The sequence below is a fragment of the Stegodyphus dumicola genome, chromosome 3 (assembly GCF_044657685.1).
Source record: "Stegodyphus dumicola isolate Sdum_Otavi_A_Nest chromosome 3, ASM4465768v1".
In the NCBI taxonomy this organism is placed as follows: Eukaryota; Metazoa; Arthropoda; class Arachnida; order Araneae; family Eresidae; genus Stegodyphus; species Stegodyphus dumicola.
The window spans coordinates 142,364,502-142,391,956 of NC_140770.1; the positions used below are offsets into that span (position 1 = coordinate 142,364,502).

General features: G+C 33.8%; 1 protein-coding gene and 1 long non-coding RNA gene across 3 annotated transcripts in view; both read left to right on the forward strand.

Moving 5' to 3' along the window:
- LOC118191847 (potassium channel, subfamily K, member 16-like) overlaps positions 1–27,455 on the forward strand; it is a 277,734-nt gene that overhangs the window by 56,636 nt on the left and 193,643 nt on the right. Inside the window, exon 1 of one of the 2 annotated variants that reach the window (XM_085813393.1) lies at positions 19,262–20,071. The exons of the other annotated variant lie outside the window; for it this stretch is intronic. The gene's annotated coding sequence lies outside the window, so the exon portion shown is untranslated. Of the gene's footprint in view, positions 1–19,261; positions 20,072–27,455 lie in introns of those variants that run through there. 2 annotated transcript variants of the gene reach the window in all.
- Positions 1,020–6,842, forward strand: LOC146998101 (uncharacterized). The gene is made up of 3 exons (XR_015040288.1): positions 1,020–1,082; positions 3,602–3,691; positions 6,710–6,842. It is a non-coding gene; the product is annotated as an uncharacterized LOC146998101 (long non-coding RNA).

The window sequence follows — 27,455 nt, forward strand, 5'->3', positions numbered from 1 at the left end:
AGGGATGTCTTCGTGGAGGACTTTCTAAGGGAAACTGGCGTATACACGTTACACGTGGGGAAAACCACAAAAACACCCATGCAGCCAGCCCGTTCGCGGGATTCGAACCTCGGATCGCACTACCAGGGTTCAGCGACTTTACCGCTCGGCCACTGGTGGGCCGAAGACACGCTAGGAAAGCGGGAGAAATACCTTATATTACTTCTCTTTTTAAAGGCCGACTTTTTTTAAGGGGATCCAATCACTAAATCCTGGGTGTGGATATACCTCATCCAACACCTTTTTAGTTCGGGCGCCACTGTAGAGACATTAGGATTTTTTGGGGAAGCCGTAGAGATGAAAAATTAGCAACCGCCTTCGCCGTGAATCGAACCACGGACCTCTGAAATACCGGCCCAGCGTGCAGAACTATTACACCACGAAGGCACGCTAGGAAAGCGGGAGAAATACCTCATAAGGAAAATTTTTTTCCTCTAATTACAGGACAGAAAATGTTTTTCAATCGCGCGATCTGTTATTGATATTGAATTACAGTCGTGCGATAATTTCGCAGTAAAGATACATCTCTGATGACTATCCAAGATTCTAAAAACTTTGGTCTTATATAGAGATGGTCGTCTTATAGAAATAAAGCATAATATCAGTATTTATTTATAATCTCAGAACTATTGGTCACTTTCAGAAGTGGTCGTTTGAGAGGCGATATTCTATATATTTATTTACCGATACTCTCAGATTCCAAAATTTGTTTATATTCTCAGAAATATTGGACGGAAGGTGGTCGTCCCATACATGCAAAATTGTACATTTCATTAAAAATGAATTCGGCATTATTTAACTATTTCCCTATTAATTAATTAATTAGATAAAGAAAAAATTAGGAAATAGTACTGTTTATTACGGAATAATGTAGGAAGTTCTACAGAACTATATTCTTTCGCGTCATTGCACAGTGTATCCGGCAAACTACTAGTTCCTCGTATTCTTCCGCAAATCCGTAAACATCTGTCTGATTTGAAACGAAATCCAAAATGGCTGCGCCATGAGGTTAACTTGTATGGATATTTTTTGTTGCATGAAAGGTAAGTTCAATTGCAATACTTGTATGTTTACTTTTTTTGCTTTTCGAATTTATGTCATTTTGACAGTTAAATGTTTCACAGCTTTATGAATTGTTACCATTCTGTCGTGAATTACGTGTATCTCAATGGCTGGCTGTCTTTTCAAATATCTAATTTGCCCTGCTATCCAAATGTTTATGACTGAATTTTTTTAGTCTAGTTTATGCATTCAGTTTCAAAATAATATGTGTGATCAGATTGCTTATTATTTTATTGCAGCAATAAATTTATGTTAAATAGTTTGAACAATTGTATAAAAATAAGAGTTTTCATTGTTTTGTCCAAAATATGTATGGTTGAAACATTATCTTAATCTAGTTTGTAATTTAAGTTTTTTTGGGGGTACTGTTCTGTTATTGGGACCAGAATCGGAAATGTATGAACCTGTGTTCGTAAGTATGTGCATAGATGTGTATATGTAGACACACAAACATACAAATGTACAAGCATACATAAATACAATTTTGAACCCGGTCCTGATAACAGAACAGTACCTTAATCTTTTTTGAATATTTTATAAAAGGATTAAGCATTTTTCAAACTGCATATCATTTTAAGATTCGACTTGCAAGAAGACAAAATATGGTCATTCAATCAAATGCTTATGATTGCTTTTAACATTTTCTCATAAATATTGTTTGCATTTTTATATTAGGAAAGCTGAAGAATAGGAATAGCTACCATAATACATGTATTTTTTCATAGAGCCCATTGTTTTAGAAACCAATGCACCATTATTATATGCTGGCTTATTTTATAGTTATATGCAGTTTAAATTTATGTTCATGTTACTGTAGTATTGTCATTATAATAAAAGTATTGATAATTTTTGTTGAATCTTGCAAGTTGCCTAACATTCAGAATTATTACTACCGAATTTTACTGATAGGTTTTTTCGAAATGACATAATCTGTCTGATAAATAAAATAAACTGGTGTTTAAGTTACATGCATTTCTCTTAATGTTTCATTGAAAGTGAGATGGAAATATAAATGCTATCCAGAAAAGTGAATTCTTTTTGCCTGAAATAACAAACTGTACTAAATGATTAATGTTTATATCATTTTAGAAATGTCAATATTAAAGTTTCTCCTCCTCTCTTCTTTGATTTTGAAATAATTTATAATAAAATAATATATGCATAAGTGTAATTAATGTAAAGTGTCATTCAATAATATAATTTATTTTTACTGATATTTTTATATTTCTTATCTGGGTTTTCTTTTGGTGTTAGAAGGAGGAAAAGACTGTAATGTTTTAATTAAGGAAATAATTAAAACATTACTGTCTTTTAAATAACACAGTTACAGTAATGTTTATTGAAGCAATCAGTACTGTGTGATTGCCAGTGATTGAATAATGTTAAAATGCATTGTTCATAATGAAATTTGCTTATCTTTGTGTTATAGATTTTATTTTGACACAAGCTGAAATTTGAATTATTGGAATCACTTTGAAAACCCGAATTATTTCCTGAATCATTAATCAGGCCAATATATAACATACAAATTTTCATACAAAATTATTTCTTTGAGCATATTATAAAGAGCTCATTTAATTTTATTATTTGTACAAATTTTAGACAAAAGTAGCATGTTAAGATTTATTGAAGCCTACTTGTTACTTGTGGTAACAAAGAAGTGTGAAAGATATTGCCACATTAGCGAACATGACGATCATTGATGCTTAGTTTAGTAATTTAATAATATATTGAGAAACTAATTAATTAAATAATTTAATAATATAAGAGAAATGCTGGGAACTTTCAGAAGTAGGCATTTCGGAAATGATGGGCTTGATAAGAAATTTACGTGGTTTTATTATTTATTCTTTAGTTAAGAATGGATTTTAGATGTTCACGTGAAAGAATTCTGTTTAATTATATGTGAAAGAATTGTTAAAGTTTGGCATTTAAAAAAATGAATTAATAATATGCAATTATCTTTTTATTATACATATATTACTATATATTTCTAATGCGCTATGTAAATGTCAGTGCTAAACAATTGAGATACTATTGTCAGGGCAATCTTTTCTTATACATGAAAAATTCTGATACTTTCTTATCATCTGCCCTCACAGCTTCAACTTATGCTAAAACAGCAAGAGTATGCACACGATAATAGCAAACTATGAATATGCATACCACACACATGTATTTACATGCTTTATATTTAATCTTTATTTCTGAATAGTATTCCATTGGATGAAAAATATGTGAATATTGACCCAATGTATATATTTTTGTGTGTGTGCATCCTAAAATTTGTTTCTTATAAAGTGCTTATTTGAATTACTACTTGTGAACAGAGCAGTAGATATGAACCATAAACTAACCATTTTGCCAATTTTCACAGCTTTGCAGATAGTCAGAAAGCACCAAAATTTGTAATAATGTTAAGTTTAAATGATGTTCTATACTTTTGTGTTAATTTTTCTATTCTATTAATTCTATTACTGTGTTATCAAACTTTCTGCAGGAATTTCACCTGGTTAAGATGTTATTACCATGTGGAGAAGAATTTGGTTTTCAAGCTAGAAAAAATTGCAGCTGAAGGATTTTGTAGAAGGTCAGTCAAACTGGTTTTAGTTAATTATAATTTAATTTTGGGTGAAGAATTCTCAAATTTATTTATAATAAGTGTCTAAAGGTCTTCTAAATTAAATTCTGCTTGTTTTTGAAATTTTTCATCAGATTCATTCTTTTATTATTATTATTTTTTTTTAATTTACTAACTTATATCCAGGCACATAATGTTGCATTTAATGCCATACCTTAAATATTATAAAATGTTAAAATAATACATTTCACTTAAAAATGTGGTTGTGACAGTAAATTTTCTGTTACATTTAATCATATCTATAAACATTGGTATACATCATTTTTCAATAATCTGTATATTATTTTGTGCATTTCTTTTACATCCAAGATCTGGCATATGACTTGCTTTTCAAACTGATAACATGGTAATAATGTAATCTAATGGTTAAAGTTTACTATGGAACGGGCCAAATTTAATAAATTATTCTTTGATAGAAATTTATTCATGTGTTCAGTGTGTCTCATCTCTTTAAATTGCTAAAGTAAATTTTATGTACTTGCATTTAGGAATTTGACTGTATCAGAGTAATTTTGTTTCAGTTATTATAACATGCAAGGGAAAAAATTCATTCACAGCTCCGTATTTAAAATTGGTTAATTAAAGTCCTTAATAAAGAGGGACGTTTTGTTGTTTTTAATGTCGATAGAGTTTAATTCAAAAATATGCCACATTAAGGGTTACTTTTTAACCTAATTTAAAATTTTCATTACTTTAACATGTCCAATAATTGTTATTTTAACTCCGATATTGTAATAATATCAAAATTCCCTATTTTTTTGATAGGTAATCCAAATGTAAAACAAGAAAAGAAAAAATTAAAATCTAGAAGTATATTTATTTCATACCTCTAACAAATAAAAACAACACAAGCACTTTTTACTGTCTATCTGCATAGTGTGGCATGTCCCGTAAGACTGAGATTTGTATGGTCAAATCCATGTTTCAGTTAAAGGAAAATGCATGCACAGTCTTCTGATTTTCCCTTTGATTAAGGATTCTGTATATACTAGCGTAAGAAATATATTAGTTAATGCAGTGTTATACATCAGTATTTATAGACAATTATTGTGGCTATGTTTATTATAATTTTGTTCACTGTAATGGTTGGAGTGCCTAAACCATCATGCTGTGTAAACAAAACTCAAATCTTCATCTCTGCATACTGCTCCACTAGTGTTTAAACCACAGAAATGATGATTATGGTAGAACATCTTTAGTAAAAATTTACTCTACTGTAACCCTTGCCGAATCGTTTCTTTTTTTTTATATCAAGATCGTCACCTGAGAGGATCAGCACCAATTTCAAGGTGGCCGCTACACAAAACCAAAATAAGAAGTCAAAGACATACACAAACTCTGTGTCCATGTACACATCGACCTATTAAAACAGAGAACTGCACAAACTGGGCATTGTGCACTGCCTTAACTTTGTCCATGTACACATTGATCTATTTTCACTTTAAGAAAACCAGAAAGTTAAAAATATCATAGTTACCAGAAAAAATTTGCCTCTGTCTTAACACACAGACAACCAAAAATACACAAACAGAGAGGAATAAGTTACCAAAAATACATATTTCCTAACATAAAAACATTAAACAATAAATCTTCCAACAAAAATTAACACACAGAGACAAAAAAATAAATGAAACGTCATTTTTTTAACATACCTTTTTTTTCACATGCATATATATGTTTAGGCTTCCCACCACCATCCTCCAGGTAAGCAATTCAATTAAATTTTTCGTCTCTTAGTCACCTCAGACATACTCAAACGATGGTACCCACACCAAAATAATAAATAGCATGTTCAAAATACAAGACCATACCACTTCCGTGCAACCAAACACAGCAATTGAAAAGAATAATAAGAACCAAAAACCTGGGACTGTACAAAAGGTTTACTATTAAAAAAAGTAGCCCAAAACTAAATTTATCACAGCACGTTGGCAATATTTGCAGAAATAACTCCTTTTTATTGACAAAAAAAAAAAATTTTTTTTTTTTTTTTTTTTTCCCCCAAAGGCTACTTTTGCCAACATTATCAACATTAGGGTTACCGAAAAACTTATTTGACGCAATGGGCTTCCACATTTCACAAACAACCAATACCACTTTGCAATTTTTTTTTCAGACAGAAACCAAGGTGTACCATACAGTAAAGATTAGCCACATCTTCATTTACTACTGTTACAAGTACTTCTTTGGTAAATTTCTGCGGTTAAATTCAAAAGTTTAAAATTGCATTAACATGATCAGATTCAGAGTCATAGCTAGGGTTTTCAGCGCTCAGGGACAACTGAAGATTTCGCACCCCCTACTGCTTGCCAAGGATGGAAAACATTTAATTCTAAAATGTTCTAACATCAGTTTGGCGCCCCTTGGATTCTGTACCCGGGGACAGATGCCCCTTGCCCCCCTCTAGCTACGCCTCTGATCAGATTTTATTTTCTGCACGTAGCTAACAATTACTTATGTGTTGTCAGATAAATGTTACCAGATGCAGTTAATTATTTTTTACTTGCCAATCTCATGAGACAAGTTTTTTTTTGCTCCTGCAAGACTTTACTTTGTGTTGCAAAATAAATTCATTCTCACTCTTTTTGGACTTGCCTACACATTAAATTTAAAATAGTTTTATGAATAGGTAAGATGTGATTATCATAATTTTGTTTCTCTCTTTATCTTGGCAACTTTATATGTTGATTCAGTATCCAGGTTACCTACCAGTGGCTGATTGATAAAACTGTTCATATGTTCAGCTGGTGGTTTGAGTTTATTTTCTGACATAAAAAATTTTAAAAGGCATCCCCCATGTTTATTTTACTATAATCGAAAAATCAAATAATTGCTACTCTGTTTATAGGTACTAAATGTTAAAATATTTTAAATGCTTCCTTTAATTTCCATTCTAATAGTCATTTGTTTAAATTTAATTATGAATTATATTCACATATAGTAATTGTGAGTGTTTTTTTATTTTAGGTGCTGTGAAAGGCAATGACAGAGATCCAATTTATCAAGAGTTCTTATATACATAAGAATACATGGATATAAGATTGTTTTTCATGAATTCAAATAAAATGTGATAAATTGGATTAATAAAAACTATTTTGAATTTTGAAAAGTGTTTATCCTCTGTTAATCATGATATAGTGTCATAAATTTCTGAATGTGTTTATCTTTCATCCAAATAAATAGCTTTACAAAAATTTGTCATATTAATAGATATTGCATAATTTAGCATTATTATAAATATTTATTATAGCAGATTTAGCTGAACTACTTTTTTAGTCTCTTTGCAGATGAAGTCACAAAGGTAAGTGGTTAGATATTTTTCTATATTCCCCATTAAGTAATTTTATCTGGTAAATTACCATTACTTATATACTAAAGGTGAAAGAATAAGCTTCCTTGAAGATACAAAAATTTGCAGTTATTTCAAAAAATTGGTATACGTAAAAAAGTTCTTAAATTGCCACATATGTGAAACCGAAAATGTTATATATGAAATAGTTCAGAAATATAAATATTTTCACTATTTTTTAACTATAATTCACTGCATTTGTTATATATAATCACAGTTTAAGGTAGAAGTGCTTTTCTCACTGTGATTTCTCATGTATTTTGATTCATAAATACACGTACATAAATCCATGTATTTTGATTTCTCTTTTGAGACCGAATAAAAAATGAACTAAACATTCTCGTTGACATTGAGAGTTGAATAAAAGCTCACCTCAAAATAAAATGAATTAATAAATTTATGGAAAATTTTACATTGCATATATTGAGCAGAAAGAGTAAACTGAATATACTTAATGGAATTAATAATTGGTAGAGTTGATAGCAGAATAAAATGCCTTAATTGCATGGTAAACAGTAGATCTTTTGAAGTTTTTCTATGTTGGGTAAAATGCAGATTTAAATTTTTGATATTGATTGTCATATAAATGGCAATTACTGTTTTATTTTGCTCTGAAATGAATGGTTAGTAATAAAATTCTGGATGAGACAACCTTTAACATGCGCTAGAATTTACAAAGTTTAATTTGGTGCTGATTTCAACGGGTAAATTTCATTTTACTGAATTTTGCGTAAAATAATACCAATGAACCATTGCAAATTATTTTCAGAACTTTTTTTTTTAATCTAAAAGGGCTATTAGTTTTGAAATGTGACTTCATATTGTCAATCGTAAACTTGTTTCGCTTTTCATTCAAGTCTTGCCATTTGGCAAAATTTAACATATTTACCTTTAAAATCTAATATATTATTGACTAACAAGCCAAGCTATTTAAAAGCATTACACACAGTTCTTAACAATGCTTTTTTTAATTTTTAATCTGATTGATTTAAAATGCATTTAATTCATGATATATCTAATTGAAAACATTTTAATATTTCTACATAATTACATGATATATTTCTTCATTTTTCAAATATATAGAAGATATATAACTTTCTGGTGTCAGTATCTTATAAAATGTTTTGCTGTTTCCACTGCCCCATCTGTATTGATAGTCTATGCATTCATAAACTTTTAGCCTCTTTGAGTGACTGCTAAAATCTGAGGCCTTTCAGATTTTTTTTTAATTGTGTGAGCAGAAAGATAGAATTTTAGAAGAGCTTCTTGAGTTACCTTTTGAATGATATAAAGAATTGTTAACATAATGTCAAATTTTTACAACTAAATATTAAATATATAAAAAAGCCTGCAGCATTCTCATGTTACGAAAACACATTTATTTATTCTGAGGCTAGGAATTGATTTAGTTTTAAAAATACAATTTATTCCTTTTAACAATTTCCCAACAGTGTCATGAAAACACTATAAATTCCTTACATGTTTTAAAGAAAGATGATTCATTTATGTAAAGATTATTAAATGGGTAATTTTATTATTCAATTTTTAATACAAATTAACTGAAATTAGAAACTGATTTTGTAAAATAATTTGATTATGAATAATTCAATTTGGGGGCTATTGGATGTTTAAAAATGATCAAAAGATTTTTAATATCTTAAAAATAAAAGCAAAATTTTCAGTTTTAATATTTTGTATTAATAATTCATTTTAATTTCCTTACTTAGTTTTAATATATTCACAAATTCAGATTTAAAAACAAAATAAGTTGTATAAATATTTTCAACATCTGATTTTTCCATAGTAACCATAGGAGAACGATTTGAGACTGTGTAAAAAAAAGTAGGTTTTAGATCATCACACCTTCACATACTTTCACTGGAATTTTCCTCTGTATATATACTGGGATGTGACACTAAGCAGTTGAGAGTATGTATTTAAGAGGTTAAATGGATATTGTAACTAGTGTTTCAAATCCTGATAACATCCCATATGCTGTCGGTGGGACATAGATAGGATGTCCTAAGGATATACTGGGATGTGACATTAAGCGCTCAGGAGGATGAGTTTAGGAGGAAATTGGGATATTACGGGATGTCCTGACGATGTAGTAAGTAGGACTTTAAATCCTAATAACATCCCATATGCTGTCGATGGGACATAGATAGGATGTTTTTAGGATATAATGGGATGTGCTTAGGAGGTTTGTGGGATGTCCTGAGGATGTAGTAAGTAGGAGTTCATATCCTAATAACATCCCGCACGCTGTCGATGGGACTTGGTTAGGATGTCCTGAGGATATCCCGGGATGTGACATTAAGCACTCGGGAGGAGGTTCGCGGGATATTCCGGGATGTCCTGAGGATGTGCGCATATCCCGCGAGCAACATCCTTGGGATATCCCAAGGATGTTTTTGTGCTATGTGGGTTGGATTTATTGTGAGTTGCGCAATTGACGCAGTGTGGAGTCTGCTTTGCAGTTATCCTGGCTATGAGCTTGACAACAGTTTACGCAGGCCAACGCTGCTTTACAAGAACGACTCAAGTGTCCCAGCCGCTGATAATTAAAACACCTTGCAACTTGAAAGTATTTTCTGAAAGCACAAGAGCTGAATCCTATAAGAATTCTCCTAAGACCCTTAACATCCTCGTACAGATTCTGCTGTAGGTCGACGATCCAAGTGAGGCCGATAGTTGTGCGAATAGGATTTCTTGGATGTATTTGTTCTTCACTTGCTGAGGGCACCAGGCTCGCGAAAGCTTCACGTATGTCGTCTGCTGTTGCGGATGTTGGGGTACCAAAGACGATTATTCTGGACTTCCTGAAAGAGGGCTCTCTGAGCGTGACTGATGCTGAGAGTGACGGCTTTTCCTCAATCGCTTTCCTGAGTGTTTCTATATTTTGTCTGTGGCTGCACCTAATTAAAAGTTCGTTAGAGCCTGTGGGCCGCATTTCTTCAACAGTAATGCCCAGTTCCCTGGCGCTAAGTTCAGTAGTCAGTTGTGATCTGACTTGTTCTGGAGTTCTATCTGTTTCTTTTGCTTTTAATAGGAGGACGTGGTCTGATAACTGTTTGTTAAGTTGCGCAGTTCGTGCTTTTCTCCTTCTCTTTTTGACTTCGGTAAATGGGGTTTCTTCTGTTTCCGTCTGTTCTGGAAGGTCTTCTGGTGTGGCCGGAGCTGTTGAGGAACGATTATCATTCACGCTGAGTTGCTGTTGCAGCAGCTGAATTTGTCCTTGCAGACTTGCACAGTACACTTCTTGTTCTGTTAACGTATTGCGGATAGAGGTAATTAGTGAACCAAGCAGTTTTTTCTCGCTCACGCTGAATTTGCGGCTGTCTCTTGTTTGCATTAAAAATGAATGCAGCTAGTCGCTAAGATGATTGATGGTCTCGATTCTGGAAGCTGGTGAATTGATAGTAGTGGTACGCGTCTCAGCTGGAGGGGAAGCGTTCACATTAATCATAGCACCATCTGAGTTTGCTTGGGATTTTGGAGTTTGCGAGCTCATTCTAGTGACTAGCAATATCTTGCATAAACAATACAAGTAGGTTTAACTCAGCAAGTAATATAATACAAGTAGATATAACTCAGCACTAGGATGGTAATTGCGTAGAATTATATGCACCGTCGCACTGAGAGATCCTCTCAGTAGGGTACAGAGCCTCGACTGCCAGCCCCTTTAAATAAGCATATACAGGTAATCTTAGAATTAAACAGTTGGAAGTATCTTAACTGAACACACTAAATACTATTAAAAAAATTGCATAATAAGTATGAGCTAATAGCTCAGAACAAAACATAGGGGTGATGCACAGCGTTAATAAATTTTTAAACAGCTACATATAAGATAAACCAATACAAAAAAAAATATTAAAACAAACAATTAATTCAATTATACAATGTACAAGGAAATGAGAGAAAACTACGGATAACTGAGATACACTATTTACACTCAACACGTGTATTTAACTCAACACGTACTCGTGTTATTTACACGAGTATGTTTCAATTATGATGGGCAACATATGCTAGGAATATTCAAATAATACAGAAATTAAAATTATAATATCCGGTAGTCACAATGTTTGAGAATTGAAATGTTTAAATTATGATGGGTTCAGCATATATACTAGGCATATTCAAATAACACAGAAATTAAAATTATAATAACCCATAAGCACAATATTTGAGAATTGAAATGTTTAAATTATGATGGGTGCAACATATACTAGGAATATTCAAAGAATACACTAATTAAAATTATAATATTCGATAAGCACAATGTTTGAGAATTAAAATGAATATGTAATGTAGAATATTAAAGGTACAATAATACAAGACGGGCGAGACCACTGAACGTACGTTGCGGAGTTACTGCAAAATTTGCGACACTGCAGATTTTAGCAGAGAGATAGTAAACTGTGGCATGCAAGATGAGAACTCAAAAATGCTCCAATGCAATAAAACAATTTTAAAATCCTACCTTATGATATTATACATCTATTCTTCTCTTCATAAGATCCACAGATAAAACACATTCTGAAACCTGCACTCTATTTTTGGTTCGTACACTAAAAACGCAGATACAAATGTTAACACTGAAAACACAGACACTAATGTAATTACCCGAATTGACTGGGTATTATCTAGTAGCGGAACACGGGATGGCCTTGCCTAAATTCACTCTTATAACGCTGTACACACAGATGTAGTCACTAATTTAACTGAAGTTAATTAGTCGTATGCATAGATCGGCTTGCAAAATTCAGACTAGAACACACTTCGCGCACAGACGTAAACGTAAATTTAGAAGCGTTGAAGAATAATTGCTTGTCATTGAAAAATTTGCTTAAATCACTGAAACCAATTAACTTACTATTCCGTCAAATTTGAATTTTGAGTTGGTGGTGTCCTTCGCTGTGTAAAAAGTTCGAATGAAACTGTATAAATAGCTAGACTTGGAGTTTTCGAACTAACAGTCCGAATTTCTTCAATTTTAGAAACTTTGGTTCCACTCGATATGCTGTTTATGGGAAAATTAGATTGGAGGCGCTAAAGTAATTAGCAGCGGAGATATGACTTTGAAAATAAACACACACTTCCATTTGTTATCTCTCCTTATTGCAGCTCCATAAGTTCCCTTTGCAGGGGGGAGCGGGGAAGGTTGCACTGCTGCTCTGCGAAGGTCAAAGTTCACGGGTGGTGCCGCTTCTAGGGAAGTTGTAGCTCCTAGCTTTACACAATGCACGTAAATAGAGATACTTTAATATTGCTTAATAATTTTCATAAGCGTCACACGGTCAAAATCGTTAATCAATATGTACGATAGAGCTTGCTCTTTGCGATGATACTATTTTAAACTATTGTCACACACTAAATCTGCATATACACGGCTTTGAGGCGAAGCGATAAAAAACGCTTGCTACTTCCTTTGTCCTTCCTCCTACCTCGTTTTTTACTTGCAAATGACTATATATATTGAAAGCAAACTTTATTAAGTATACAAAAGGTAAACGGAATTATTAAACTAAATAAATTTAATACGCGTATAAAACGGCAAGATAAACTGCAATCACGTAAAGAAAATATGTCTTGACTGCGAAACGTTCCGACGGCGAAACATCCCAATGGCGAAACGTCCCGACGGCGAAACATCGCGACGGCGAAACGGCCACGGTGAAATGGCGACGGCAAAACGTTCTAGACCCTCTACATGGTACATCTTGTTCTACACAGGGTTTGGTATTATCCTCGATTTCACGTATCTATGATATGTCCTGGAACAAGTTATCCGTGGATAAAGTCGTACTATATTATGTATGCCACATTGAGACATGCCACGGAGGCTTTTCTGCATGACCTCAAACGATTGACACTATGCATTAATTTCCAGATTAACTTCATACCAGTATTATCCATATTAATCAATGTGCAGTTATCCCTGCAACTAACATCTAAGTGTTGTTGTCTTTCACAATCATGTAATATTATTACAAGCACCCATCGCCTTTCTGCTATTATTTAAAGTCGATAGATACAATACGCCGCTTCCTATATAAGATCGCAAAACACAGAATGTTTCGAATAACTGGGTATAAATTTAAACTGAGATCACGGAAAAAAGTATGTCATTTTTCAACATGTTACTTTTAATAAATCAAAGTGATTTTGGAGTGATCAAATCGTAATCTAATGTGCACTAGATGCTCTTTTATTTCCATTTATAAGTAAACTATATACTCTCAGAGCTTTGTTGCGTAAAGTCATAAGAAGATGTGATGATCAGCCCTGCATTTGTGTGCAGTGTTCCGTTTAAGTTATGTCCCAAAATATTGTCTGTCATTCAGTAAGCGTGTCTGGATTTTGTAAACATACTTAATATGAATTCCGTCAGTGTTGTCTGATATAGTCAAAATGTTCTTGTGACATCAAAAGTACATACAGTATTCAATAGTCACAATAATGGCAAAAAAGTGATTATGTCTGACTGAGTACATGGAGATCTGCACTTTTGAAATTTAACAGTCATTTTCCGATTAGTATTTCTTTTTATTACTTTTATTTTATCGTACCGAATCGTAATATAATTATGGAATTTTATTTCTTACATTTTCTTTATGGTCTAGTGTATGCTGAAGTTTCAACTATTTTGGGGCGACCGCGGCCAATGCATAGTGTCGAGGTTGTGCCATTATTTTTTTTAAGTGTGAAACTAGACTGGTGTACTTGGAAAGGTTAGGTTAGGTTATTTAATTACGACAAAGCCTCGAGTGCTATCTGCCTAAGGGGAGGGTTGCCTTCGTGGAGGATTTTCTAAAGGAAACTGGCTCGAATACACGTTACACGTGGGGAAAACCACGAAAATGGAGCCAGCCCTTTCGTAGGATTCGAACCTCGGACCCAACTACCAGTGTTCAGCGACTTTACCGCTCGGCCGCTGGTGGGCCGTACATGGAAAGAACAACAACGTAAAAAAATTACAAAAGGATTCTCAGAAAACATTATGTGGTTTATTTTTTAATAAATGCAGAAAAAAATGCGACAATGGATACATCTTTGAAATAGACGTTAAGATATCCAAACGTTTCTCTCCAATGTCTCCAACGAGTTCACGACTTTTCGGTGGAGAATCAAGGAAGTACTAAGGAATATTTTAATCCTTTGCGTGCTTTTCTGTACCTAAAGTCTGTTATTAGAATTGATTCCAAACTTGGTGGCATATAGTCTTTCATCATTTTAATTCGGAAGCAATTGGGAAGTTTTGGGCCTCCGAATCGAAATGTAAATTGAGAAGAGTTAGGTTGAAGAATCTTTGAATAAACTGTGCCCATTCCGAAGCCTAATCTGGTATTTTTATTTACCATGGACACATTTGGATTTGTGCAGCATAAAATTAAATGTGATCATAATAACAGATGTCTTAATTCTTTATAACATAGGAACTTGAGAACGCGTAAAATTACAAACAAAAGCAATAGCGTATATAAAATTTAATTTAATGCAATTAAGTGCTAATCATTTGTGTAGAAAATTTTCACATACGTAAGGACATGTAAAATAAATTTTCCATTAAATTAAAAAGTTTTTTTCAAATGTCTGTAGATTCCCGTAACAGAAGCAAGTGTTGAAAACCTGTCAGCAAGTTGTGTTTATTTGTGCTAAAATACATTGGGTGTTGACTTTGCTAGTGTAAAATGTCGCACCGTATGCCTCGTCTTCCAGGTAGAGTCAATTACACCATTCACGAGACGAGTTTTGTAAACATGTTCTGGAAAGTCTCCAGCTTACGTTTTTTGTTTACTTTGGTTTATATGACAAGAAAATGTATATAAAGGAAGCAGACTGTAGTTGTAAATAAAGAAAACAGAGGGAATATTAAATATATCTACAAATTGTATTTCGTGTGATATTAAGACGAAGACAAGAGAAAGCATGCATCGATGAGTCTCCAGACCATTTATAAATACAGCTTCAGGAAAAATAGGATTTAGCAAGAATCTATTGCCAAAAATTAATACTCATTTAAAATACTTAAAACTAACAAATTAAATCTTACTTCTGATGTTGTCATCTAATTCTTATTTATTTATTTACTTTATTTTATTTTATTTTTTGCTTCCAAGCTCAGATTCCCTTATAATATGCTCCTTTTCATGCCTTGTGGCGAAAATAAGAACAAGAAAATAAAAAGACACATCATTCATCTTGTTGGATAAAATAGGAAATATTTATTTGAATTGTTGGAATCACCCCATACCTGAGACTCGGTAAAACTAAAGAAGAAGAATGAAGAAAATGGGAGTTAGGACTGTTTTTTTTTTTTTTATCTGATAGAAGTATTCCACCACATTTTAAAGAGATATCTAAAAGAAAGCATTTACACCAACAAACTTCCAACCGAGACAAAACTAAATGATATTCAAGATACTGTAAAAAACAACCAATCGCAAACTTCGATAAAAACAGCAAATAGTTCTGCAAAGAATATGAAGGACTCTAATCAAGTATGATCTAAGCAAGTTCCAACATTAATATGCATATGATAGTCGTATTAATTCTTATTTTATTCCTTTTTTAGCAGACAAATAAATGCTTACAATTTCTTTGCATGCCTCAACGGCAGAAACAATTTGATTCTTTGTAAATTGTTTGTGCTAAGTCTTGGGGCTAATAAACTTGATCAGTTGCAGCAGTTTTTCTTAACTTTCTTTTAATATCGAACCCCTTGACCTATCATCACTGCTCTACGTATCCCAATCCCCGCTATGTATAATTACTAACATCTAAAGGTACAGGAATAACACTATATAATACAGACAGTTATGCAAAAATGACGTACACTGCGCCAAAAGAAAGGGGGGCAGTTCTATATCTGCCATTCTACTGGGCCGATTGACGAGATTCAACTTGTGTTTTACATGTCTCGAAAGGGCGACCTAGGATAAGTATTAGATTTATATATACCATTGTTCTAATATAGGCATTTTGACAAACACCAATATGCCGAAAACCCGTCTAACGTTCCAACTTATCATTTTCTATGAAATGGTTTAAGCCACAGAACATTGACAAATTTCTAGTAATTGAAAGGGATGTTGAGGGTGTGAGTTGTGTCGGTACTTATTTGTTATAGCGCCGCCCGAGACTGAATCGCCAACCAACCAAAATATCTAGTCAAATTGTGGCTGCTTGTTCTTATACCTCGCCGCGTAATCGTATGTATCGCTTTCGTATGTATTTAGACATTCATTTATTATGTATTAACGCGGCAATCACGTAATTATGTGTGTATTTATGTGTGTACCTATGTGTTAAATTACTTCGGTCTGTATGAATGAACATGTCGCAAATGTATGCTTATATCTAAGTATTCAGTTTTCATGTAACGTCGTATTTAGCACTCATATGCACACGTACTTAGTTCTCAGGTATTTATGTATTTAGGAATCTTTTTATTATGTACTTAAGTGGCACTTTTGTATTTATGTATCTACGCGTGTATTTATATGCTTATTTAGGTCGGTCTTATGAATGAACATGTCGCAAATGTATGCTAACATTTATGTATTCAGTATCCAGGTAACGTTGTATTTAGTACTCATGTGCACACGCAATTAGTTCTCAAGTATTTATGCATTTGGGTATTTACTTGTTATGTATTAAGTGGCATCTATGCATTTATGCATCTATGTATGTATATATGTGTTTAATTAAGTCGGTTTGTATGCACGCAATGTATGCACAATGTATGCCTGTCGCAATGTATGCACAATGATATCAAACGAATGTATTACTGCCCCTGTTCGGCCATGTAAACTTTTTATTGGAGTTCAATATATGCTGGGCCGGGACACTTTGGACGGGAGTCCACCCCGTTGGCATTTGATCGGCATGACTGCTGACGGTACGGTCCGGGCGTTGGGACAGGGCATCCTGTGCGAGGCTTGCGTGTGGCCCCTGAAGCCGGACTCTAGATAAGGAAGGACGTGGCGCTATACAAATTGACCATTGTGGTAGAGCGATGGTGCCCACGCCCTCCGTCATTTATCACTTATTCACTTATCGCTTTCGCTGCGTGCTCTTATACCAATCATTTTTGATGAGGGATTTCGAATTCGCATTGTTTATTTAAAAATATATCCCTTGTTTTTTTTTTTTTTTTTTTTTTTTTTTCTTTCGCTGAATAAGACGTTAGCGGTCTTTATTTTTCCAAGTAATGAGGTGGATGCCATGCCATTTCTTTAAGAGAGAAATTTTTAACCTGACAAACGAGTGTGCGAAAATGGCCACAACTTGAAATTTTATGTTAACGACGAAACGATTTGGAAGTACATTGTTACGAATTGCAAAAAGGAGAAAGATCTTCGTCTTGGAAATTGGTTCAGCGGTTCCTGAATGCCGTTCATCTCTGCCATTATTCAATTTATGTATTCTTGGGCAGAGGAGCTGAAGTTGACGAAATGGTGTAGCAAACGGCTAAGTGCTGCAGTTAACTGGAACGATTACATGCGATAAAATAGTAATAATAATAAGGTTAATTATTCTTAAACATATTCTTAAGAAACGACATGTCAGTATTATTGTTATTATTATATATTGTATTGTTTATTTTTACATTCGCGCTTCACGAGCTTGGAGAAATTATAAAAGGTCTTGGTGCAAATTTAAAATCTCCAAATGTGGTTGGGCGCTGCTATAACAAAAAAGTACCGTTGCGTCATTTCCCGTGTTTTAAAGTAAATGCTACCTAGCTTCTTCTGTATCTGTATCAATCTTGCTTTTTAAGCAAGAAGAAAGGAGATGAGGACTTTGGCGAACGCCGTTTTCTCCAGTCCGTGAGGGTTAATATTGAAACGAAGACAATTAACAACAAACTGTTTTACAACTTTTTATTAAATATTTACAAATATCCATGCCTTCTCCGGGATTCGAACCCGCACCCTTCGGCATAGCAGTCAGCAACCCTAACCACTATACCGGTTGGGCGGCACCTAGCTTCTTAAACGTATAAGAGTATTAGAGAGCCGACTGTAAAACTAAAGGGCCCGAGTTCGAATTCCGGATAAGGCATAGTTGTAACTGTCCGTCCCTTCATGGGAGGCAAAGGTGGCCCACCTTTAGATGCTTCCATAATAAAGTAACCACCGATTCTGGCCTTAGTAGTGGACAACGTCTATAAGGATGACTCGTGTCTGCCATTGGGAGGGGGGAACCTAGCTTCTTAAAAAAATAAGAAATATTTACTTAACATGAGCATATAGCTTTGCTTTTGTTGATTACGGAACCAACAAAATGCTAAATAACATTTCAAACGACTAAGATACAAAATGTCGGAAAAGGAATTGGGAATTCACCAGTTACGCTCAGATATACTGAACTCATTCATACTCCGGTTTGGCGAATCAGTGTGCATTGGTATTTCGTTATATTCTTTCTTATTTATCGTATTTACGAAGAATACTCTCAAATTATATTTGAGAGTGAATTCTTGAAGAACTACATATAGGTAGTGAATACTTGAAGCAGAATAAAGAAGCTTATTATCTATATTCTTTTTCTTCCTTTGAAAAATCATGCTTGTAACTAGAAACATAAATATTATATGATTTGTTATTAAGCAACAAGAAAATTCAAAACTTTTCGTAGTCTTTAAGATAATAAAATTATGACTTCAGTCTGGCCGATACACGAATAAATAATGGTTTTTTCTCAAGTATTTTGCATTAATTTTTTCATCATTCCAGTTTATTGCATAAATTAAGAAACAAAAGTAAATTTATTTGTTTCTTGGAAACGTAATTTCGATTCTTCTTTTATACATTTGAATTTGTGTTGGTTTCGTTAGACAAATATTAATTTTTTAGGCGAAAAAGGACTGCAAAATTTAGCTGAAACACTGGATTTTTAATATTTTGATTATCTGAATTTTATTCCTCGTTTCATTTGATTTTTAAAATTTTAAATCTGAGATTATTGTAACTTTAAATCATGGCTCCTAAAATATAAATGAGAAATTTGAGATTTATTTTTTATAAGAAGTCAATTTATTTCTTTTCTTCCAAAAGGTAGAATTTGTATTTTAGTGTATTAATACTTGATTAAATAATACTTGTCTAAAAAAAAGTGTTATTATCTTAACAATTTTATGAAAAGCATTCTGGATTATTTAATAATGCATTAATTACTTTGTACTATTTAAACTTAAAATGACATTAAAGATTAAATATCAACAATTCTGAAATTTTAAAAATTGCGAAAGTATAATATTCCAGTGATTTTATATTATAATTATTATATGTATTGCCTATTGGCAAAGATACTTATTTTTCAAATTTAATCCACAAGCACAGAGATTTAAAATAAATGTGTTGCCGCCGTCCGAAATAAAATATTTTTATCTTCCACGCGCTAGTCCTCTGCCATGGAGAAGTAGTCATACATTTATTTATTTATTTCAATCTGTTTGTTATTAATTAGCAAGCGATTCTATTTCATTCGAAGAAAGTTTTAATTGCATTCATTATTTAGTGCAATTTTGAAAAAAAAAAAAAAAAAAAAAAAACGTGAAAAGCTGTTACAAAATAACGTCTTCCTTAGCTACTCGCAACGTAACAACTACGAAGAAAGACAATCGTAAGTTGAACAGGCAAAATAACTAAACATGATGTGGCGACAATAATAGAAACAGAGTTGTGTTTATTGCGGTGCCTTACTTCGGCGGATGTCAAAAATAGGTTTTCTACTGCCGGGATCGACTAATAATAAGACTCATCTCTGGGCCAACCCCTCAGTCCCCAGAATGAGCAGGATCTTTATCTTTCAACTAATTTCTCTTTGTCTTGGAGGCTTATTTTTTATTTTTTTGGTGTGTGTGTGTGTGTGTCTTCTTTGTCTTGTTTGTTGTTGTCATCTCGAGTTGCTTTCCACTGACTACCTAGCGGAGCGTTAAAATAACCAGAAATTGCAGCATCGTTGTAAGTAGTAAATTATATGTACTCATTATAGACGTTACAGTAATATGCTAAATATGACACTGTCTTGCTGGAAATGGGCTGAAGAGTAAGGCATTTATGGTAATAAATTACCCGTAAGGTAATTAAATGCCAAATCAAAATTCAGATTTTTAAAGCGAATCTTAACTAAGCTTTTCAATGTAATTTGCAACACACGATTCTCCTTAAAAATATTTAAAATAAATAAATAATCGGTATGTGTTTCATAATCTGTTATTAAATAATTTCTGTATAGATATGTACCTCGCACTGTGGAGAAAAACGGCGGCTTCTGGAGCCACGAGAATTTGAGCAGGCCTTTACTCGTACACGTGCAACTCGAAGGCCGAATTCTGTATTGCAAATTTGTTTATTTATTTATTTCGTACTTTATGAGTTTTAATTTTTGTTCAGCACACCCAGCTGCTTAACGTAATGTATTTCCATCAAGTAAAGAATGAGAGGTTTATCTTTCAAATGTCATCAGAAAACTCAGAGATTTTTTTTATAAAAAAAGTTTTAACATTCGACACTATGTAAGATATTTAGGTAATAATGTAGTGTGCTACCTACTGCTTTGAATTAGCTGTTTACTTTTAAGGTGGTGCCAATATAAAACGCTTTTTTTAAACATGAAAATAAATTAAAATAATTAGGACTACCTAAAAGAAAATAATTTCATTACTTAATTTAATAAACAACTTTTTTTTAATTCTATTAAATTTTAATTCCTTCCTATTTTACGAAACAAAAGCAGGATTGACCAATAAAAGGGCCACTTTTATGAGTCAATCATATACATTATGAATGTCACACAGTATGGCCAAAAAGTAGTCATAATTTTTATTAATGGTTATCTGTCACGCTTCTGTGAGGTAAGGTGCAAGCATCTGTGGTGTGATACTCCTCAAATCTGTGCAGAAACTTTAATTTCAAAATCTCCAGCACGATTCAGTTGTTGTACCATCTACAGGATTGGGAAGAACTCCCAATTCTGCAAACAGTACTATAATGTGTTACTATAGTGTGTTAGTTTAAAACAAGCAATTTCAAAGTTGTTGCCTGTTCCCAGTTTGAGATCGTAACTCGTGTCGTCATCACCGCAGACAATTTATTTTCTCTGCGGCTTCTGAGGCTAAATTCAAGTCGCTTTCGTTCGCGTGCTTTTCATGAAGTGAAAAACGCTAAACGGAAATGAAGTAAGGAAAAATTATTAAGCGACTCGGACTTTTTTCCACCTCTGTTTCTTATTATGGTTACGAATCAAATCCGACGGTGAAAAAAAAAAACTTATTTTAAAGCAATAAAGATCCTATTTTAAAGTAAAAGACCATAATGCTAGCGGTACTAAATTGATTAAAATAACAACCAATTTTACAAGAGCCATTTAAAAAATAAATTAACTAAAAAGAATAGTTCACATACTACATCATTACTGATATCTGCTTAATAGAAGTATGTTACCACTGCCCCCAATAAAATATTTTTAGCTTCCACACTCCGGTGTCAAAGTGCAAGATATTTCAATTCCAGATTTAATCTATCTGTTACTGATCAACATGGTGATTTAAAAGCAATAAATACAATTCTTCATCTCTTATTAATTAATTGCTGGATATTATAAAAATACCTTAATTGGATCCATTAAAGCCCTATATTTCTTTCTTTTAGTCCAAAGGGACAATTTCCACCAAAGGGGTCCAAAAGGAAGGCCTATTAATTCGGTTTTGACATTTTTCTTTGATTCAGTACAAGCGTTGTTTCACTTTTCATATTGTTGCCACTAAATATTTTCGTCCTGTATTATACACTGGTGAAATAAATTAAGAGAATTTGCATATTTTACCGCATTGCATGAAAAGAACTCAACTGAAAGAAAAACCATTGCTTCTAGATAAAAATGCAAATCTTGTACGGCAACTACTCAAGCGTATACGTGTGTGTAGGCGGAGCCAGCTCAAAAATAGGCTTTATAAGCGTGTGGATGGTAAGGCGAATTGCGTTACCTAGCAAAACTCCGCGAATTCCTTTGTGTTATCTCGCAGCAATCGGTTAAATTCACATCGGAACATTAAAAATAAGTAACTACCAACGTTTAGATGATGGAATGAGGTGGCGAATTATGGGGAGGCTAGAGGCAGGCCAATTGCAAGTCCAGATATGCACAGAGTTTAACGCCCAGCGTCGTGTGTAACCTATGAAAACAGTTTCAGGATACTGGATCCATCGAGAGAAAGCCTGGCAAGGTCGTCCAAGAGCCACGACGGCCAGAGAAAATCGCTATTTGTCCATTTTAGTGAGGCGTAACAGAGGGGCTACAGCTTTTCAGCTCTCTCAGGACCTGTATGCAGCCACAGGAATCCGTGCAACAAGGGTGACTGTTTTCCAAAAGACTGAATGAGAGAGGGTTGTTTGCCAGAAGACTGGCTGTTTGCGTCCCGCTCACGTCCACGGACAGGAGAGTCCGATTAGCATAGTGCAGGCAGCATAATGATTGGAGTATGGAGCAATGGGCAACCGTTCTGTTCACCGACAAGTCCCGTTTTAGCCTACACACCGATTCTCGTCGTACTTTCCCATGGTGAGAGCCGGATACCCGCTACCTACCCTCCAATGTCCGCGAAATCAACAATTATGGCGGTGGCGGTGTAAGGTCTGGACAAGCACACCTCTCCATGCCTTTGACTGAGGTTCTGTGACTGGTGTGAGGTATAGGGATGAGTTCTTGGAGCCCTATGTTCGCCTTTTCCGGGGTGTAGTGGGCCCCAAGTTCATCTTACCGGACGATAGAGGCCACATACAGCTCCTCCGGTCGACAAACTTCTCGAGAGCGAGGATATTCGCCGGATGGAGTGGCTAGCCAGGTCTCCAGACCCTCAACCCTATACAGCATATATGGGACGCTCTGGGAAGGACAATTGCAACTCGCAACACTCCTCCGAGAACCGTTCAGGAACTGAAAACAGCGTTGCTGAATGAGTGGGAACAGTTGCCACAGGCACTGATAAACTGCCTTATTTCCAGTATGACATCACGCTGCGAGGCCTGTATGGCTGTAAGAGGGGACCATACCCCCTATTAACCCCTTTCCTTTGTGTCTTCTGGAACCGCTGTTTTAGACCTTCAGACTCCCATGAGTGTTACACACGAACATGTGTGTCTATTATAACTGTTGAATGTTTATTTTGTTTGTATTATATGGACCTATGTTCACACCAAATTTTATTAAAATCTGTCCAGTAGTTCTGGAGATCGTAGATCAAATATGAAAATTCTCTTAATTTAATTCACCAGTGTATTACAAAAAATTAAATAATGAAGAATCTTCATAAATGTATGTATGTTTCCGCATTGTGATAAAACAACGGTACCTAGAGCCATCCAATTTTGAATGACGTAATCCTACTGTGCATATAGGCCTCTGGAAGATCAAATTTGGAATTTGTTTTATGGTCGATTTCATATTTTGTAAAACTTTAACGAATTTTTGATTAACAAACTCAAGGATTTCAAAGTGAGCAATGGGAACGTTGTACAAAAAAAAACATTTTTATCTCCAGCGCCCGAGTTTGTGTATTGAAAATTGTAAAGATATGCTCATTTTAAATTCTTTTGCGATATTGTTCTTGAACAACTGAATTTTATGATTTCAGTACGAAGAACATATTTAATAAATAAAGATAACAGACCAAATGTTAAAAAAACGCCCCTTTGGACGTAATTCTGAAACCTTTCAGTTTTTTTTTTTTAATTCTTATTGTTGTGTGCGTACGGGTTCGTAATAGATTACATGTACAAGTCCGATAAAAAGTTAATAAAATTTATTCTTAACACAAGAAATATAACAAAATGCAGGATTTTCCCTCAAAGATATTCGTATAATATTACACTATCACGCAATATAATCAGTAGCTATATTTTAAACTACTGAAGCATTAAATAGAATGCAATTCAAAGCTAATCCGATCAATATTACAGCAGCTAAGTAAATAACAACAGCTCACTAAAACAACTGAACTGAGATGTTTCTCTCCGGCTTTATAAAGCATTTTAATCAGTCACGAGAAGGTTCTCGTAATTTCTGTTTTCTCGAGGTTTCTGGAAAGAAAAAGAGTAGAATTACGTGATATCTATTTATTCACTAATAAATGCGCGTGCTCCTGTATTTTTACTTTTCCGACGTAGCTTTGTCTTAAAACTTTTCACGCGCCGAACTGCACCGGGAAATAAAACAATTTTAATTACAATTCTACTAAAAATAGCTAACTAAATACAAAATAAATAACATTGTTCTTATTTTTATTATTATAACTGTTTTAGGCAGCTAACAACTATTTAAGCTTATAATAATAATACTCAGCGGTAATACTCAACGGATATTGACGTTAACGCCAGTAACGTTACTGTTAACAACCGTCGATGTCTTCCTCTCTCGTATGCTACTCTGGCCCTTAACCAGTAATGTTCCCAATTACATTTGCATACTAACATTCCTACTAGAGATGTTCCATTCGTTTTTGAACTGATTCATTTTATGTAAGCAAGCTAATGTTGATTCAAAACAGCGGTAATTCTTTTAAGTTTATCCACCGAGAGGTCTGGTTGGAGGCCTACCAGGATAGGGTAGTTTGGTTTCCATTTCAGGTAAGAAAGGAATATTTATCCTTGCATATTACAAAATTAGTTAAATTTTTATGCTCTCTCAACGTTTTGGACATTTTTCGGTCTAGAATGTTACTGTTCTATGTAGAAAAATGGTTTTGCCGACTCTAAAAACTACACTGAAAAGAAATTAATCCAAGGAGTTATCAATTCTATATAGCGTGTTCTCCCGATATAATTGCTCGTTCGATTCTTTCTGCTCTTCGTTTAATCCTCGCACACCTTTCTTGATTCATTTCTCGTTCCAAATCTTATTCATTGAGGTTGTTGTGAGAGGTGAGTCGTAACAGAGAAACTCATTATGTTCAGTGAGCGAAGAGATCTGATCTCATCCTATAAAAGAGCGGTTCTTCCACCGCTAATTCCAAATATTGCTGCCACAGAGATTTAATCAGAGAAGAAATTGAATTCTAAATAGTTCCAATTCGAAACGAGCAAAAGATCTTACAAGACTGTCACTTTTCCCATCATAAAAGCGATTTATCAAATCATAATATAATGCATTTACGCAAAAAATTCAATTCTTCGTTGAGATTCAATTCACAAAAGAGGAGCCCCGGAGATTTTAGTAACAACTGAATCTCGGATCACGAACGCTTTACTTCACGAATAAATCGGTTCATAGACAAATTATCTAAACTAAAAACGTCTTTGACGACAAACGTTTTCTCGATTTAAAGATACCAAAAATCGGCAACACGGTGGTTGTCAAAGCAGTTTTGAAATACATTTTGCGAGATATATAAGTGCCCCAAATTATTTTTTTTTTGTTCAAGCTGTACAGGTACTGTAATTAAAAAAATCTTTTTTTTTTCTGCCCCTTATTTTGTAGTCGTTCGAAGAGAATATAGTACTATTCTCTTACTCACTTTAGTACAAGTGTAATCTTTGGCAAATGCACTTTTGAATATTTTGGTGCGTACTCTCAAATTTCATGCATAAAGTTCATTTCATACCATTTTTTTCATTTCATACCTATTTGTCTTTCGAAACTATTCAGTTAATGGTATATAGTTTATAAAATATAATGGATTAGTATTTAAAATCCTTTATATCCTCTTTTTCCCCTCCCTCTTTTTTCTTATCATAAAGTTTCATTTCAGTTGTTGTAAACGTTTGCTATCAAAAGGCTTTTTTTTAATTTTGAAACAGAACAGCACATAATACACAGCTTTAATTTATTTAAAATAAGTCCCTATAAGCTCTTTTTTAATTATTAAAATTTATTTCGTAATGTTTCTTATGTCTTCTTATTTCATTACCTTATATCCACTTCTTACTGATGTTTAAGTATGTATAGTGCTTTTTTGTTGTTATGTCGTATCTCACGTGTCTGATAGTAGCTTTATAGCAAGCCCACATATTTTCCGCGGGGGGGGGAGGGAGCGCAGAATTGCTTCTATCATCTGAATGGACTCAGATAACTTGGAGAGTATTTACACGGCGATCTAGTAGTAATTATTTTCATAACACTAAGATTTCCACAATGAAGTCCGTCAACGCTTGTAGAACAGGATTTATTGCGTAGCCAGTCAGAGACGATAGTATTGCGTATGAGTCTACGTGCAGTTGACTCAGCGAAATCATCGACCGAATGTCAGTTATTGTTCGCTTCATTGTGACTGGTCGGTTTTTATACCAGGTTCACATGAAATTGAACAGTTAGAATATTTAGGCAAAATCCTTCTGCCAGTTTGTGGGACATAGCAAGGTCTGGTTGTTTAACGACGGAATTAGGCTCACTTTAGCAAAGCCCTTCGTATAAACGATCTCGTATACAGGCAACACTATAATTTAGTACAGATTCATCCCAATTTTGAAGGATAATCCCAGTTTATTAGCATCCAAGCCATTTCTGGCATTCGAAACCAGATCCAACGATACATTCCCCAGCAATGGCAACCACTATACCGAGCCAAGAAGGGGAGATAACTATGTAGTGTTTTAACAACGTATAAACAATTTTGCAGGGGATTTATGAACGGCTTAGAAGATACGGAACAATTGAGAAGCTGTCATAATGCAATGACACGGATATATTTCTTTATAATTTAAAGAAATGTCTTAATGGCAGATAACTACGACTTTTGGCAGCACAACAGAAGAAAAATTTATCATTATATGGATCAAAAAGTTGTTTTCAGGCCCCGCATAGTCACACTCTTTGTTGTATTGCTAGTAGAAGAGTTATAACATGAACACCCTCGTTAGCTGTATCTGTAGTTGTCCTTCATCGAAAACATAAAAACTTAGAGGGCTTTTTAATTGCTTCTTTACTTCCTTGTACGAAGTAAAGGAAGTATTGTAATTACAAAAAATTCCGAAAATATTTCAACGAAAATATCGATTTTGACTGTTATCGAATACAAATTAACGACGTTTTTGCGTGACAACTGTACGTAAGGACAGAATAAAGGACTCTTTTTTTTTTTTTTTTTTTTTTTTCCCAAACGAGTTGCAAAATGGATTCAGAAGAGATTTTTTTGTGACGTCTGTACGTATGTACGTATCTCGCATTATTCAAAAACAAGTAGCCTCAGAACGTTGAAATGTTGTACATATTACTGCTATAGCACGTAGTTCTGCTCCTCTTTTTTTGGTTGCAATCGGCCTCACGAAATTTACCTAAATATATATACATACTTACTCTGTTACTCGGCTCGGTGAGCTCATTTTTTTTTTTATTCTTGTATGTTGGTGAATT